Here is a 15494-nt window from a genome sequence, read left to right on the forward strand (position 1 = left end):
GCAGTGCCAAGGGGGCAGGGTATGTGGAGGCGGGGCCTAGGAGGCAATCGGTGGGGGTGGGCGTCCCACTGCCACTCTGCATTGAGATTGATGGGGGCAGGAAGGAGGCCAGCGATCGGGATGGGCTGGGCGTGGTGTCAGCTGGGGTGGATTCTGCCGGTGGAGGGAAGGGGCGGGGGGGGGTCAGCCAGGCTGGGGTCTGCCGGGGGGAAGTGGGGGGTCAGCCAGGAGGGTCTGAATTGTGGGGGGATCGTCACTGTGGTGAGGGGGGGGGGGGCGTGGGGGGGGGGGGGGGGCTGGAGATCAGGGCAGGCTGGTGGGGTCTGCCTGCTGGGGGTTGGGACTGCCTGGGTGGGGTGGGGGGGGGGGGGTGGTCCAGACTGCTGGGGGGGGGTGGAACTGAGGGTGGGGGGTGGGACGGTCCAGGACACGGTGGGGGGTCGAGGCTGGCCCGGGAACAGTTGGGGGGCCGCGATCAGACTATTGGGGGGAAGGGGGAAAGCACTGCAGGGGTCCTGGGCTGGCCAGCGATCGGACTGGTCAACAAACAGGAGGCTGATAGTTCAGGGCCACTGCGCATCTGCAGAGTCCCGTTGGTTTCAGCTTCCCGGGTGGGAATAAGCCCCGTCTCCTGAAATTTAATAATATTCATGCTGGTGATTCTAGTCTGAACTCCCACTGAAAAAACCAGCATGAATTACTCCGGTTTTTAACATTTGATAAAAAAATTCTAATCTTTATTTTGTCATACATCTTTTTTTTTCCTTGTATTGCAATGATTATTTTATTAGCAATACGTAGGCAACTAATTGCACTTGTAGGAGTAGAGAGACCTGGAGGTATATATGCATAAATCTTTGATGACAGCAGGAGACATTGAGAGAGCGATTAAGAAGACGTACAAAGTCGCAAGCTTTATGAATAGAGGCATGGGGGGAATTTTACAACCCTCCCGCTGGCAGGATTTTCCGACCAAAATCATTAGACCTTTGACTCACTGCATTTTCCAGCCCCATCCTCACCTCTTCTGGCCCATAAAATTCCACCCATAGAGTGCAAAAGCAAGGAAGGTATATTATAAAACTCTGGTTTGGCCTCAGCTGGAGGATGTATCCAATTCTGCGCACCACGCCTTAGAAACGATGTGATGGCAATGGAGAAGATGCAGGAGATATTTCTGAGAATGGTTCCAGAGTTAAGGCTTTCAACAAGGTCTCATAACAGACTACTATGTAAAGTTAAAGCACGTGGGATTCCAGGTAATGTCTTGAGATGGATATAAAGCTGGTTAGCAGATTGGAAGCAAAGAGTTGGCATAAATGCGTCCTTTTTTGATTGGCAGTCAGTGACTAGTGGGGGGTTCTGCATGGATCTGTGCTTGGACCCCAGCTGTTCACATTATATATTAATGATTTGGAAGAGGGAACAGAATGTATTATCTCCAGATTTGTAGATGATACAAAGTTGGGTGGGAGGGTGAGCTGTGAGGAGGATGCAGAGATGCTTCAGCGTGATTTGGACAGGCTGTGTGTGTGGACATCTGCATGGCAGATGCAGTATAATATGGAAAAAGGTGAGGTAATCCACTTTGGTCGCAATAATAGGAAGACAGGTTATTACTTGAATGGGTGTAAATTGAGAGAGGTGGATACTCAACGAGATCTTGGCGTCCTCGTGCATCAGTCGCTGAAAGTAAGCGTGCAGGTACAGCAGGCAGTAAAGAAGGCAAATAACATGTTGGCCTTCATAGCGAGAGGATTTGAGTGTAGGTAAAGGGATATTTTGCTGCAATTGTATAGGGCATTGGTCAGGCCACATCTGGAGTATTGTGTGCAGTTTTGGTGTCCTTATCTGAGGAAGGATGTCCTTGCAATAGAGGGAGTGCAGCGAAGGTTTACTAGGCTGATTCCTGGGATGGCAGGTCAGTCATATGTGAAAAGACTAGGATTAGGAGTCGGTTAGGTTTATATTCACTGGAGTTTTAGAAGAGTCAGAGGGGATCTCATAGAAACATATAAAATTCTAACAGGGTTAGACAGGGTAGATTCAGAAAGAAGGTTCCCAATGGTGGGGGAGTCCAGAACTAGGAGTCATAGTTTGAGGATAAGGGGGTAAACCTTTTAGAACTGAGGTGAGGAGAAATTTCTTCAACCAGAGGGTGATGAATGTGTGGAGTTCACTACCACAGAAAATAGTTAAGGCCAAAATGTTGTCTGATGTCAAGAAGAAATTAGATATAGCTCTTTGGGCTAAAGGGGTCAAGGGATATAGGGGGAAGGGGGATCAGGATATTGAATTTGATGATCAGCCATGATCAAAATGAATGGTGGAATAGGCTCAAAGGGCCGAATGGCCTACTCCTGCTTCTAGTTTTATATATTTCTATGTTTCTATCTTCAGTTACTTGGCGAGGTTGACAACGCTGGGGCTGTTATGCTATTTCGAACCCAAGCCAGTTGGGGAAGTAAGAAACTGCACACTGATGCTTTTCTCAGGTAATAAGTTTATTCACAGAATGCAGCATTACTCATATCTACTTCTTACCTACTAACCCATTATCCCAGCAGTCTCTCTTTATAAGTGCTCTAAGTACTTAATTAAATAATGCCGTTCACAGTTTAGTTAACACGTTATTACCAGTTCTCCTTAGAGAATAGAGGAGAAGAAGATTTTTGATAGAAGTGTTTAAAATGATGGGGTGTTGGGATGGAGAAGATCAGGAGAAATTGTTTCCATTAGCAGCAGGGTTGAGAACCAGAGGACAAGATTAAAGGTGATTGATAAAGAACCAGAGCAACATGAGCTCATGCTTTCTTACACAATGAGTGGTTAGAATCTGGAATGCATTGCCTGAGAGTGTGGTGAAGGCTGATTCAATCACGGCTTTCAACAGGAATTTGGATAATTATCTGAAGAGAAAAAGAATTGCCGGGCTATGGGGAAAAGACAGTGGAGCGGGACTAACAGAGTTGCTCTCACAGGGAGCTGACATGGACATAATAGGCTGAATGGCCTTGTTCTGTGCTGTAACCATTCTATAATTTTATGATTGAAACATTTGCCTGCAATATAGGTTCCAGCCCACGAATAATTTATTGATGAATATAAACTTTTACTTGACATTTGCTGCCATCATCTTGTTATAAGAGAAGTGTTTTTTTTATCATTCAGCAGTACTTGTTATTTTTTACTGAATTATGAAGCAAGTAACAATAGACTGGAAATGAAGGATGTACTGAAATTTAAATTGGTTCTACATATAAAAATATTTATTATAAAGGGGGTTTTTTTGTAACTCTGCAATTGATTGCTGTACTGCTTTTTGTTATATATTTCTATTGGGATGCTTCAATAAACAACACCTTTTTTTTTAAAGAGCTAAGACTGGCTGCATAAATAGTCACCTCAGACTACAGTAGAACTAATAATTATTTTTCTAAATTTCTTTAAAGCCCTTTTCTACTTTGTTTTCTGTTGCTCTTCTCCATCCATTTTTAATTTTGCCGTCCCATTCAATGTCTCCTTCACCCCATTGATTATCTTGTTTTCCTTTGTCTCTAAATGTCGATACGGTTACTTTTCTATCTTCTGTTTTCTTTTCCCATGTGTCTTTTCCTGCCAATGCACCTTGTTTTAATAATATTGCATTGCCTTCTTTTGCATTCCTGTTGATCCTTTGTTAAATTGCTCATTTTTTCAGTGTCATTTCTGAATTAGATGACATTGACACACAGTTTCTTGGTTTGACGCCAGGTCCGTACGCTTCCTGGATATGCTAGTGAAACGCTAGTGTAACCAAACAGTGATACAATAAATGTCATATAACCGTCAGATGTGTGATGAACCAAGCTATTGGCATGCTGAAGATGCGCATTAGGTATAGAACATAGAACATAGAAAAACTACAGCACAAAACAGGCCCTTCGGCCCCACAAGTTGTGCCGAACATATCCCTATCTTTTAGGCCTACCTATAACCTTCCATCCTATTAAGTCCCATGTACTCATCCAGGTGTCTCTTAAAAGACCCTATTGAGTTTGCCTCCACCACCACTGATGGCAGCCGATTCCACTCGCCCACCACCCTCTGAGTGAAAAACTTCCCCCTAACATTTCCCCTGTACCTACCCCCCAGCACCTTAAACCTGTGTCCTCTCATAGCAGCCATTTCCACCCCGGGAAAAAGCCTCTGAGAGTCCACCCGATCTATGCCTCTCAACATCTTATATATCTCTATTAGGTCTCCTCTCATCCTACGTCTCTCCAAGGAGAAAAGACTGAGCTCCCTCAGCCTATCCTCATAAGGCATGCCACTCAATCCAGGAAACATCCTTGTAAATCTCCTCTGCACCCTTTCAATCTTTTCCACATCCTTCCTGTAATGAGGCGACCAGAACTGAGCACTCCAAGTGGGGTCTGACGAGGGTCTTGTATAGCTGCATCATTATCCCCGGACTCCTAAACTCAATCCCTTGATTGATAAAGGCCAGCACACCATACGCCTTCTTAACCACCTCCTCCACCTGCGGGGCCGATTTTAGTGTCCTATGGACCCGGACCCCAAGGTCCTTCTGATCCTCCACAGTACTAAGAGTCTTTCCCTTTATATTGTACTCCTTCATCCTCTACAGTACTAAGAGTCTTTCCCTTTATATTGTACTCCTTCATCCCATTTGACCTGCCAAAATGGACCACTACGCATTTATCTGGGTTGAAGTCCATCTGCCATTTCTCCGTCCAGTTTTGCATCCTATCTATGTCCCTCTGTAACTTCTGACATCCCTCCAGACTATCCACAACCCCACCAACCTTCGTGTCATCGGCAAACTTACCAACCCATCCCTCCACTTCCTCATCTAGGTCATTTATGAAAATGACAAACAGCAAGGGTCCCAGAACAGATCCCTGGGGCACACCACTGGTGACTGACGTCCATTTAGAAAAAGACCCACTTTCTGCCTCCTTTGGGCAAGCCAGTTCTGGATCCACCGGGCAGCAGCCCCTTGGATCCCATGCCTTCTCACTTTTTCTAGAAGCCTTGCATGGGGGACCTTATTGAACGTCTTGCTAAAATTCATATAAACCACATCTGCCGCTTTCCCTTCGTCAATGTGTTTAGTCACATTTTCGAAGAACTCCACCAGGCTCGTAAGGCATGATCTGCCTTTGACAAAGCCATGCTGAGTATTCTTGAGCATACTAAACCTCTCTAAATGCTCATAAATCTTGTCCCTCAGGATCTTCTCCATCCAGCTTACCAATCACTGAGGTTATCTGCCTTTAGTGTGCATCAGGTAAGATGTCCAGAACTATGCTAGTGTAACGCTAGCACGTTACTAGTGACTGTCAAAGTGACCACTCGTCTAACATTATTGGCCCTAAATCCTTCCAGGGCTCTGCTGGAGACATCACGCTAACTGCAGGATCTGAAGCAATCTCAGGCAAAGATTTGAATAAATATTCAGCACACTCACTTCTGCTTTCCTACCTGCTCATAGGAAAGGACTTGTTCACAGTACTTTTTCTGAGAAGTTGCTCTGTACAATTTGGTGGTTACATTTTACACTTTGGAGATTTGCTCTGCTGCAACAGATATGGGCACCCATAGAGCGTCTTAGAATAGGTCTCACAGGAGAAGCAAGCTCACCAGCAATAGCATGGACAGCAGCACCTGCTGTAGCCTGCTGATTGTGGACCTGCCATGGCTCAGCAGAGAGGACTATCAGAGACAGGTCCAGCACAGGGATGCAGCTCACAAGGAGCAATACCCATGACACAGTGTTTATAGACAGAGGCTTAGTTTCCTTGATATGCCTAAACAGCAATGTCTCAGGAGGCTTTTGTTATCATTTCAAGTTGAGGCAGATATCTGTAGCCTCTTAAAAGACCTGTTGCTGTCCGCTGGACCTTGTGGCCTCACGTTACTAGTGACTGTCAAAGTCACCATTCGCCTAACATTATTGGCCCTAAATCCTTCCAGGGCTCTGCGAGAGACATGCACAGGATATCCCAGACAGCAGCCCACAAATGCGTAAAGAAAGGTAACCGAGGGCTTGTTTGGCAAGCCAGGCAATTATTTGAACTTTACCCATGCTGAGGCCAGAGTGAGCAAGTGCTTGAGTTTGCGGCTCCAGCATGAGCCCCTCATCCCTGGAATGAGTTAACTGAACCTTTTCTGAAAAGCTTCTAATGCAGTTATATTATTTTTCAAATAATGAGATCAAGACTGTACACAGTACTCTCGATGTGGTCACACCAAGTCCTGTACAAACCTACCTTTTTCATGTCTTGTCACAAGACTGGTTTGGGTTTGCCAAAGAAATCCTTTTCAAGGACCTGGACTAATTCAGACTTTGGATTTCTTACCCCAACAAATAATTCCAACATCCAGGACTTCCCCTTTTATATTCTTAGCCTTTTACGATTGGCTCTGACGTTTTTTAAAAAGTGTGGCTTTTGCTACCAAATAAACCTGTTGGACTTTAACCTGGTGTTGTTAAACTTCTTACTGTTTTTTATCCCTCATAGATCTCTTCATCACTGTTATAGATAAGAGTTAACCTTTCTGAAATACTATTATCTAACTGTAATCAATACCTTTCTAGTATGCACCCAGCATGAGAACAGGTATTCCTAAAGAAAAAGCAACAGCAACAAATTGTATTTATATAGCACCTTTATTTTAGTAAAATATACCAAGATGTTTCACAAGAATATTATCGAACAGATCAGGCACTGGGCCACATCAGGTGACATTAGAACAGATGACTAAAACTTTGGTCAACGAGATGGGTTTTAAGGGGCTTCTTAAAATAGGGAGAGGTTGAGAGGATTTGAAAGCCTTGGCACAGTTGCCAATGATGAAGTTATTAATATCAGGGATGCTCAAGAAGCCAGAATTGGAGGAACACAGATATCAAGGAGGGCTGTCAAGCTGAAGGAGATTTCACAGATAGTGAAAGACAAGGTTGTGGAGGACCTTCTCAGTGAGTTCCCGCCTACCCTGACCTCTCTGCAATTTTACACTGGGTTGGGTGATGCCTAGGCTCGCTCACCCACCCTTGCCTCAGTTGAGACCCTTATGTGATCAACCATTGACCACTTAAGGGTCGTTTCCCACGCAGCCTCAGTTTTGAGGCTAATGGGAGAAGTTCAGGGGCAGGGGAGAGGCCGAAGACTAACCCTGCTCAGGACTCAGGTGGAAAGTAGGGTGAGGGAATGCCTCTGCATTCAGCAGCCTCCTTTTAACATTGGGCACCCCAACTAAAGATCTGACCAGTATGGAGCCTCCCTACCTCGTCTTCCTGGCCTCATCACCATCACCCCAATTCCGCTCAACCTCTTTGGGCCTCACCTCCCCTCTCCACCCTCAGACCCCCACACTTACTTGGTCCTGGTCTTCAGGGAGTTATGCTCTTGGGACTGTTTGTAGTCCCAGTCCTGCTCACTGCAGAATCTGTGTTGCAGGCACTAGAGAGCTGCCAGCCATTCAAGTGGGCCAGCAGCTCTCTGAGGCGGGATTTCCTCCCGTCCGAGTGGCAGGAGTCCCACCTTCTGCCAATCAATATTCATTGGAGGCTGAAATGGCAATGGGACAGTCATATGGATAGACATGTGTTTGCTGCTGACTCCTCAGCTTGACTGGCTACAGATCAGAAGAACTGCACCAAGCTGTACTTTTTCCTTAAATGCTAACCAAATAAAAGTAAAATTACCTAAGACTGTATTACATAAGTCAAAAGTTGGAGTAAAGCACTCTCCCAAAATCTTGTACTGCCAAATGTTGATAATATGACCTACACATTCAATAATTTATTTTAAAAATCGACTTGGCGTTCACAACTTCACTCTGTTGCGTTAGAAAAGTAAATATTATTAATCTGACAAGCATCTAGATTGTAGTTGCAACAGCACCACTAAAGAACAAATGTTTGAAGGATGTGTGTTGTCTGAAAGCAATGCCATTGAGCTTGACATTGGGTTAATCATAGCTTTTTGTTTTAGATATGATCAGCTTTTTCAAGAATATGTTCAGTTTCTGCTGCTGTTAATTATTCAATGTCTGGCCAATGAATGCAGTACTTTTGCAGTTCATACATTTCCCCGGGTATGTGCTGCTTTCACCTTATGTACAACTGCTGCTCCCCACAGTCAGTGCAGGTCATTTACCAGGAATGCAACACAATCTGTATATCTCAGTGAATAGGGGAATAAATAGCTCTATTCTTTTGTGAAAAACAGATCCGTGAATCAGGGGTTATTGCCAAGGTTGTAGGTCAGCTGTAAAAGTGAGAGAGGGAAAGAGTGGTTATCCACTGAAAGGATTTGGAAAGAAAATGTGTAAGAAATATGACAGGGAGGAGTTAAACATTTTTTTATTGAATCCTGGAAAATACATAACATAGTGTTTCCCTGGCCCATTATTGATGCATTTTTTGAAGAACCTCTGCGGTTGGCTACATATAGAAACCCATTTTCAGTGAGTCATTTTTTTGAATTTTCAGTAGATCCAAAGGGAAGTGTTCTTTCCAATTTGAATACAATTTCCAATTTAAAGACTTCAATTTAAAATTTATCATACGTAATGTGAATATTCCACTAAAATGTAACCTACATCACTTCAGAAAATGAAATCGTGAAATATAGTGCTAAACACATGCTGATATAATAAATAGAAAATTGGATAAAGAAATAATCCATGGTATATAGCATTTTATGGTAGTCATGATGTGGAGATGCCGGCGTTGGACTGGGGTAAACACAGTAAGAAGTTTATTATGAGCCTGTCTTGATGCTCTCTCCACTCCCATTGTTTTGTTTCTTAAAGACTGGATTAGTTGTAAGTATTCGCATTCCAACCATTATTCATGTAAATTGAGTCTGTGTCTTATAAGTTCTGTTTGTGAACAGAATTCCCACTCACCTGAAGAAGGGGCTCAGAGCCTCGAAAGCTTGTGTGGCTTTTGCTACCAAATAAACCTGTTGGACTTTAACCTGGTGTTGTTAAACTTCTTACTATATAGCATTTTGACATTTTTTCGGGAAACATCAAAATGTGTGGATTTGCATTTGTTAATAAAAATCAGTCAGTTTGCCTGTTGATTAGCTACTGCCCGTGTTAATCACAGTAAGTCCTGCAACAATTTTCTGGAATTTTCCACTGAAATAGAAAAGAAAGACCTGGCATTTATATGGCACCTTGCACAGCCTCGAAACATCTCCAGACAAACATACCATCTGATTGTTAATCACCATTACAATACAGCAACCAGTTTGTACACAGAAAACTTGTGCCAGAAAGCAGCAATAAGATATTGAGCGCCTAATTAGTCGTAGCATTGTTGTTGAAGAATAAGCATTGGCCACAACATCAGGGGAATTCTCCGAGCTGCTCCTCTTCCAGTATTGACATGAGCGAGAGGGTGTTTTCCCCGAGCCCCCCAGCTGCCAGCGACAATGGCGATGGCCCAGAAAATTGGACATTGGGCAAAAGACTGTTTTGGCGCCGTGACTACCCGACACTTAGGCAAACGCACTAATTGTAATACAATTAAGGGGGTTGACAGCCTAGTGACGCCTCCCCCCAATTCACCTGCCTCTCCAGTGGGAAATGCACTGGAGCTGGTAATAACCTGCAAACACCTGGAGTCAATGGTGTGTGATTCAGTGATGGGAGGAAGGTTTACATTGGTGAATGCTGCCGTCAGCTGATAATGCAGCATGTATAGGTAAGCTGTGAAAGAGATGGACACACACTTGGACAGTACTTGCACAGCCTTTTACACCCCTCATTTTCTTACCTTGATTGGTCTTCATCATCTCCCAACCACACTCAGAGTGCCAGCTCCTTCCCTCTTCCACTTCTCTAACCCCACCCGTGGGTCAAACAGGGAAGCTGTATCATGACCACAAATTTCCTACCCAACTACGTTTTCATTAACAAAAGACATGGGAACCTACAAAGGCCCACAGGTGTTTTTCAAAATTAAATTTCACTTGTAAATATTTCACATTACATTGGTTTAATTTTGTTAATGTGTGCATCATTGTTATTTGCTGAGTCAAGCTTAGTCAGAGAGCAAAATGTACTGACACACCTCATGATTGGCACACATTGATGGTTACAGGAGAGTTAAGAACTTTTCTTTTACTGTGGAAGAAACACAGTGCTGTGGGTGTTTTGTTCACTCTTTATTGAAAGTTTATGTTAATATTCAGTGTTGTATTCGCCACACTGTGGAACGTGGCTGAACTTGCAGGCTCTATGCATTGTAAAGGAAATCATTTTTTTTTCCAAAAATACACTGTATTCATAAAAAAGCTGCAAAAACATTACAAACATTCCAAAATGGCCATCGCACAAAAGGCAAAAACATTTAGGTCCTTTACGGGCATCAAGTAACACTCTGTGATGCTTCAATACAGTCAAGAAAATGTTTCCGACATTCTACAATAGTCTTTGCAAATGTTGCAAAGTGATTTTAAAAGTTATCTAGAAGGAACAAGTTGCTCTCAGCGGTGCTACAGTACAAATGTGATGCAGGTAATATTCACTGTATGCATTCAGTGAGTCATTCGGCCCGAGGTGGTTCTGCTCCCCTTGGTTCACTGTGGTTGAAAGGTCATAGGCAGTGACCTTCCTCATTGCGCCTCTGCGTTAGCTGCCCCAAGCTTTAGTGTGTCCCTCAGCATGTGGTCCTGGACTTTGGAATGTGCCAGTCTGTAACACTCATTGGGGACAACTCCTTGTACTGGAAGACCAACAGGTTTTGGGTAGACTAAAGAGCGCCCTCAACAAAGTTGATGATCCAGCAGCATTGTAAAGGACATTGTCCGTCACCAATCTCAGCTAGGTAATTGAACAGTTGTATGTGAACTCCAAAGCCTGCCAGCTAACACCCAGAGATGGACACACATTTGGGCAGTACTGACACTGCCACTTAGGTCCCTCATTTTCTTACATTGACTGTTCTCCCTATTCCCACTCCACACACTGGGCACCAAGCCCTTACACTATCTACTTCTCTATGCCAACAAGAGCACTCCAAACCTCCACTCCCCACTTAGTCACCCTGGCCTGTGCCGAGCCTCCATGCAACCTGCCATCTCCTGCTTTCCTCTCTTGTGCTGTAGAGTTGCACACATCTGCACAAAGTCGAATGGTGGCACATGTTTAAATGACTGTGAACCAGGTGCCATAACATTGCACCACTAATGTTATCCTGAGATCAGTGTTTCTTTGTGTGGTCAAGGTCTAGACGGGCATTTGGGAGATTGTCTATTCTCCCAATGTCTGCTGCTTGAGTCTGCAGTTTCTCAAAGCTATTACTCTGTATATAGCAAGTATTTGGACCTCCACATGAGGTTGGAGCATCTCCTCCTCCCAGGATTCCCTCTCATGTTATCTGGCATCATTACTACATTGGCATCATGTATGCTTCAGCCATTAACTTTTCACTGGATATCTATCCCCAGGTCTTTATCCCCATCATATTTACAACTTCCCACATCATCTCACAAAGTCTCAGACTTTATTATAGGGTTAATGTCTGTGGTGCCTTGACCAATCTGCCTGACCTCATTTTGATCTCCTTTTGAGGGTGAGGATACTTCGTACTCTCCCTTCAGTCTGTGTGAGTGTTCTTCGCCTGGGTGGCTGCAGAGCTTGTAGTATGTCTTTCCTTTTCTTCATCAGGATTTGAGTAGTAAGCCCAAGTGTTCTCTCCAAGGCACTGCGACTTCTCCTTCTTCCAGATCGCTCTTACTTCTCTGTCATGTGACCTGACATCTTTATTACATCGATATCATGTATGTTTCTGATGTTAACCCTTTACTAAAAACTGTTTTACTTTAAACAAAAATGTCCTTCACCTAATAGGATTTGATTTCACTAGAAAGGGTGCAGTGGCGATTCACCAGGATGCTGTCTGGACTGGAACGTTTCAGCTGTGAAGAGAGATTGGATCGGCTGAGGGTGTTTTCCTTCGAACAGAGAAGGCAGAGGGCGGACCTGATTGAAGTAACAAAATGATGAGGGACATAAATAGGGTAGATAGTAAGAAACCTTTCTGCTTAGCAGGGGGAATAGAGTTAAGACAAGGGGATCCAAGGAAACGCTTTAGCACCCAGAGGGTGGTGAGAATCTGGAACTTACTGCCTGAAAGGCTGGAACCTCACAACACTTAAGAAGCATTTAGATGAGCACTTGAAACATCATAGCATACAAGACTATGGACCAAGTGCTGGAAAATGGCATTAGAATAGATGAGTCTTGATGACCGGCACAGACACAATAGGCTGAAGGGTCTCTTTTTGTGCTGTAGAGCTCTGTGTCTGTATGACTCTAATGAGTATTTGTGGCGTACAAATATATTGCAAATGGGAACCCACCACAGGTCTGGGTAATGCTCGACATGTCACAAACATGCCACTGACTTTATCTCTGCATCTCAACCTACCATCAGGAAATCAAAATGTTGGATCCCACCTAATGAAGTCACCCCATTGCTGCACTGTCCAATGCTGTGGACTCCATCACCTCCCCTCCGCATCCTTGGTGAACGGTATGATGCCTATCTAATCAGTTGTGAACCAATTATGTGAAAAACATTTTGCTTGTTCATTGGCAAGGGCAACAATTGTTGCCCATCCATAATTACCCTTGAGAAGGTGATGGTGAACTGCCTTCTTGAACCACTGCAGTCCATGCGGGTGTAGGTAAATCCACAGTGCTGTTTGGGAAGGAATTCCAGGATTTTGATCCAGTGACAGTAATGGAACGGCGGTATATTTCCAAGTCAGGAATGGGAGTGGCTTGAAGGAGAACTTGCAGGTGGTGGTGTTCCCATGTGTCTGCTGTCCTTGTCCTTCCAGGTGGCAGAGCTCATGAGTTTGAAAGGTGCTACTGAGCAGAATAAAGCATGATTGTCAAGTGTACCACAAGAAGTGCAATGGAAGCATATGTTAATATGGTAATCCTGCATGAGGTAGATTTTACCCCAGAGTGTCTGGGAGATCTGAGATGAGGCCTGGCCATTTTTTGAAGATCATTTGTATGTGACTGACAGGCTGCATTTGGATACCGAGGTCCCCAAGACAGTCCATTTACTTCAGGCCATTGCATTCTTAATCAATACAGGAAAAAAAGATCAATGATTTTCAATCTGCCTTCCTAATACATTTATATATGTTGAATATATTTTATATGTAATGTAATCTTGCAGAACATGGCGACATGTTCAGGGAAGTCTCCTGTTAATTCAAAGTCCCTTAATTAAAATTAACCATTAATTCAAAATGTTTCCAGCACAAAAAAATGGTAAGTGCCCCTTGAATTAAGTGGCTCCACTCAAATTACTGGATAGTTTGAAATTTTATTGTGCAAAAATTAACCGAAGTAGACTATTGTAATCATGAGCTCGTAACTATTCAGTTTCTGTCACTCTTTTCATATACTAAAATACCGAGAGCTTCTAAAAACACATTATACCAAGGTGGTCATTCATAGTTTGAAAGCCGCGCGCGAAATATTGTTTTAATTCAAATCGCTGATTAAAATTGGATGCATTTGTTAATGTGTACACACATTTGAAAGTAAAACAGCACAAACTGGAAAACTTGTGGCAGAATCAGTAACCATACAACATGACAGAATATTATTGTAACACCATACATAGTATATTCATAAATTGATCAACAAGGCCAATTTCAAAAAGCTATACAAAGTCACCGTTACAAGCGACATCGAATTTGATATTCCAGACAAATTAACACCTAACGTAGACTTTTGTCACTCGCCCCGGTCTTCCTCTTTTATAATAACACTGTTTGCAATGCTTTCTGTGGAAACCTGTGCTCTGGAGGCACAACAGCAGCCTTTATGACTGCATCCCAATTAGGAAACAGGATCATGACACACAACCTCTCCAAGCAGGATTAGAGTGGTAGGTCAATGCAGTGGAGCAGAACAAGCTTTTGTAGCTGGTAATTTAACGAGCAGCAACAGGGTAATGTGTAGCCAAGGGAGGGTGCAGCATGTGGTGTGGTTCTCAGAAGAGCAGCAAGCCCATAATGAAACCTAGTAGTGGATAGCAGCTGGTAAACTCTGTACCGGAGAATAGGTGGACTCAGGCAGCCTTTATCTCCGCACAAAAGCATGCAAATTGCTCTAAAAGACTAAGAGAGTACTGAGAACATGCTCATATGGTGAACTATCTCTCTTTTAACCTATACATTCTCAAAATTAATTATAGCAAACAGTGAAATTTATAAAGAGACAAAGGACAAAAAAGGATATTGCCTTCCTGCTGCACATCACCAAGACATCACAAGGGCCACTTTGCTTTTCTATTGCTGAGTGCAGCATATCAACAGGCCTTGGAAAATGTCGTTCTGAATGGTCTGATTGCAATATATATCAACAGTGCTCCTTCCGACATGAGAACGTGTTTCCTTATCGATAACATGCTTATTTAATCATAAAGAAATAGGATAGGTGCTATTAAAAAAAATAAAAATGCCAAGTATTTCTATATCCGTGCTCGAACTTCTACCTTTAACATTCCAGAAGAACAGAAGATAGGAGTCTAGACTGAAAGGTGGCCCCAAGAAGGTAACATGCAGCTTAATACATTTAAGTAACTGTCAGACAAATTAATTCATAGAATCATACAGAGCACAAGGAGGCCATTTGGCCCATCGAGTCTGCACCGACCACAATCCTACGCAGACTCTATTCCCATAACCCCATGCATTTACCCTAGCTTTCCCCCCGACACTAAGGGGCAATTTAGGATGGCCAATCCACCTAACCCGCACATCTTTGGACTGTGGGAGGAAAGCAGAGCACCTGGAGGAAACCCACGCAAACATGGGGAGAATGTACAAACTCCACACAGACAGTTACCCAAGCCGGGATTCGAACCCGGGACCCTGGCGCTGTGAGTCAGCAGTGCTAACCACTGTGTCACCATGCCACCCTAATTTACTACAAAAGATATCTCTCTATTTTGACCATTTAGATAAATTTGGGTAAACTCATCTACTGCATTACTATCACTATTGTCTCAGATGACATGGCAATTATAGTTTGACCCTTGCTCCCAATACTTGTTTCTGTGTTCCTGGCTAGTTGGCAGTTTTCATAAACAGATCAAGTCTCCTATCAGCTGAAATTTCTATCTTACTTACTGGTTAAAAAGGTGTGCCTAAATTTAACAATCAGCCTTGACCACAACGAGACCACTATCTGCCTATTGCCCTGGAGAATGGGGCGGTAGACAGAGAGAAAGATAACAATAAGACCAACCACTAACTGGCTGCCCAAAGTTCACATGGTATGGGTTGGAATTTTACAGCCGCACCTTCTGCAGAAAGGAGGCCTATAATCTGGTGGCATGGCGGGGTGGCATTGCCCATTGCCCATTGCCTACACACTGCTGCCTGAAATTTGGCCTCAAGTGAGTAGCCAATTAAAGTTAGGAAAATATATAAAGT

This window comes from Mustelus asterias, chromosome 5, assembly GCF_964213995.1.
Source record: "Mustelus asterias chromosome 5, sMusAst1.hap1.1, whole genome shotgun sequence".
In the NCBI taxonomy this organism is placed as follows: Eukaryota; Metazoa; Chordata; class Chondrichthyes; order Carcharhiniformes; family Triakidae; genus Mustelus; species Mustelus asterias.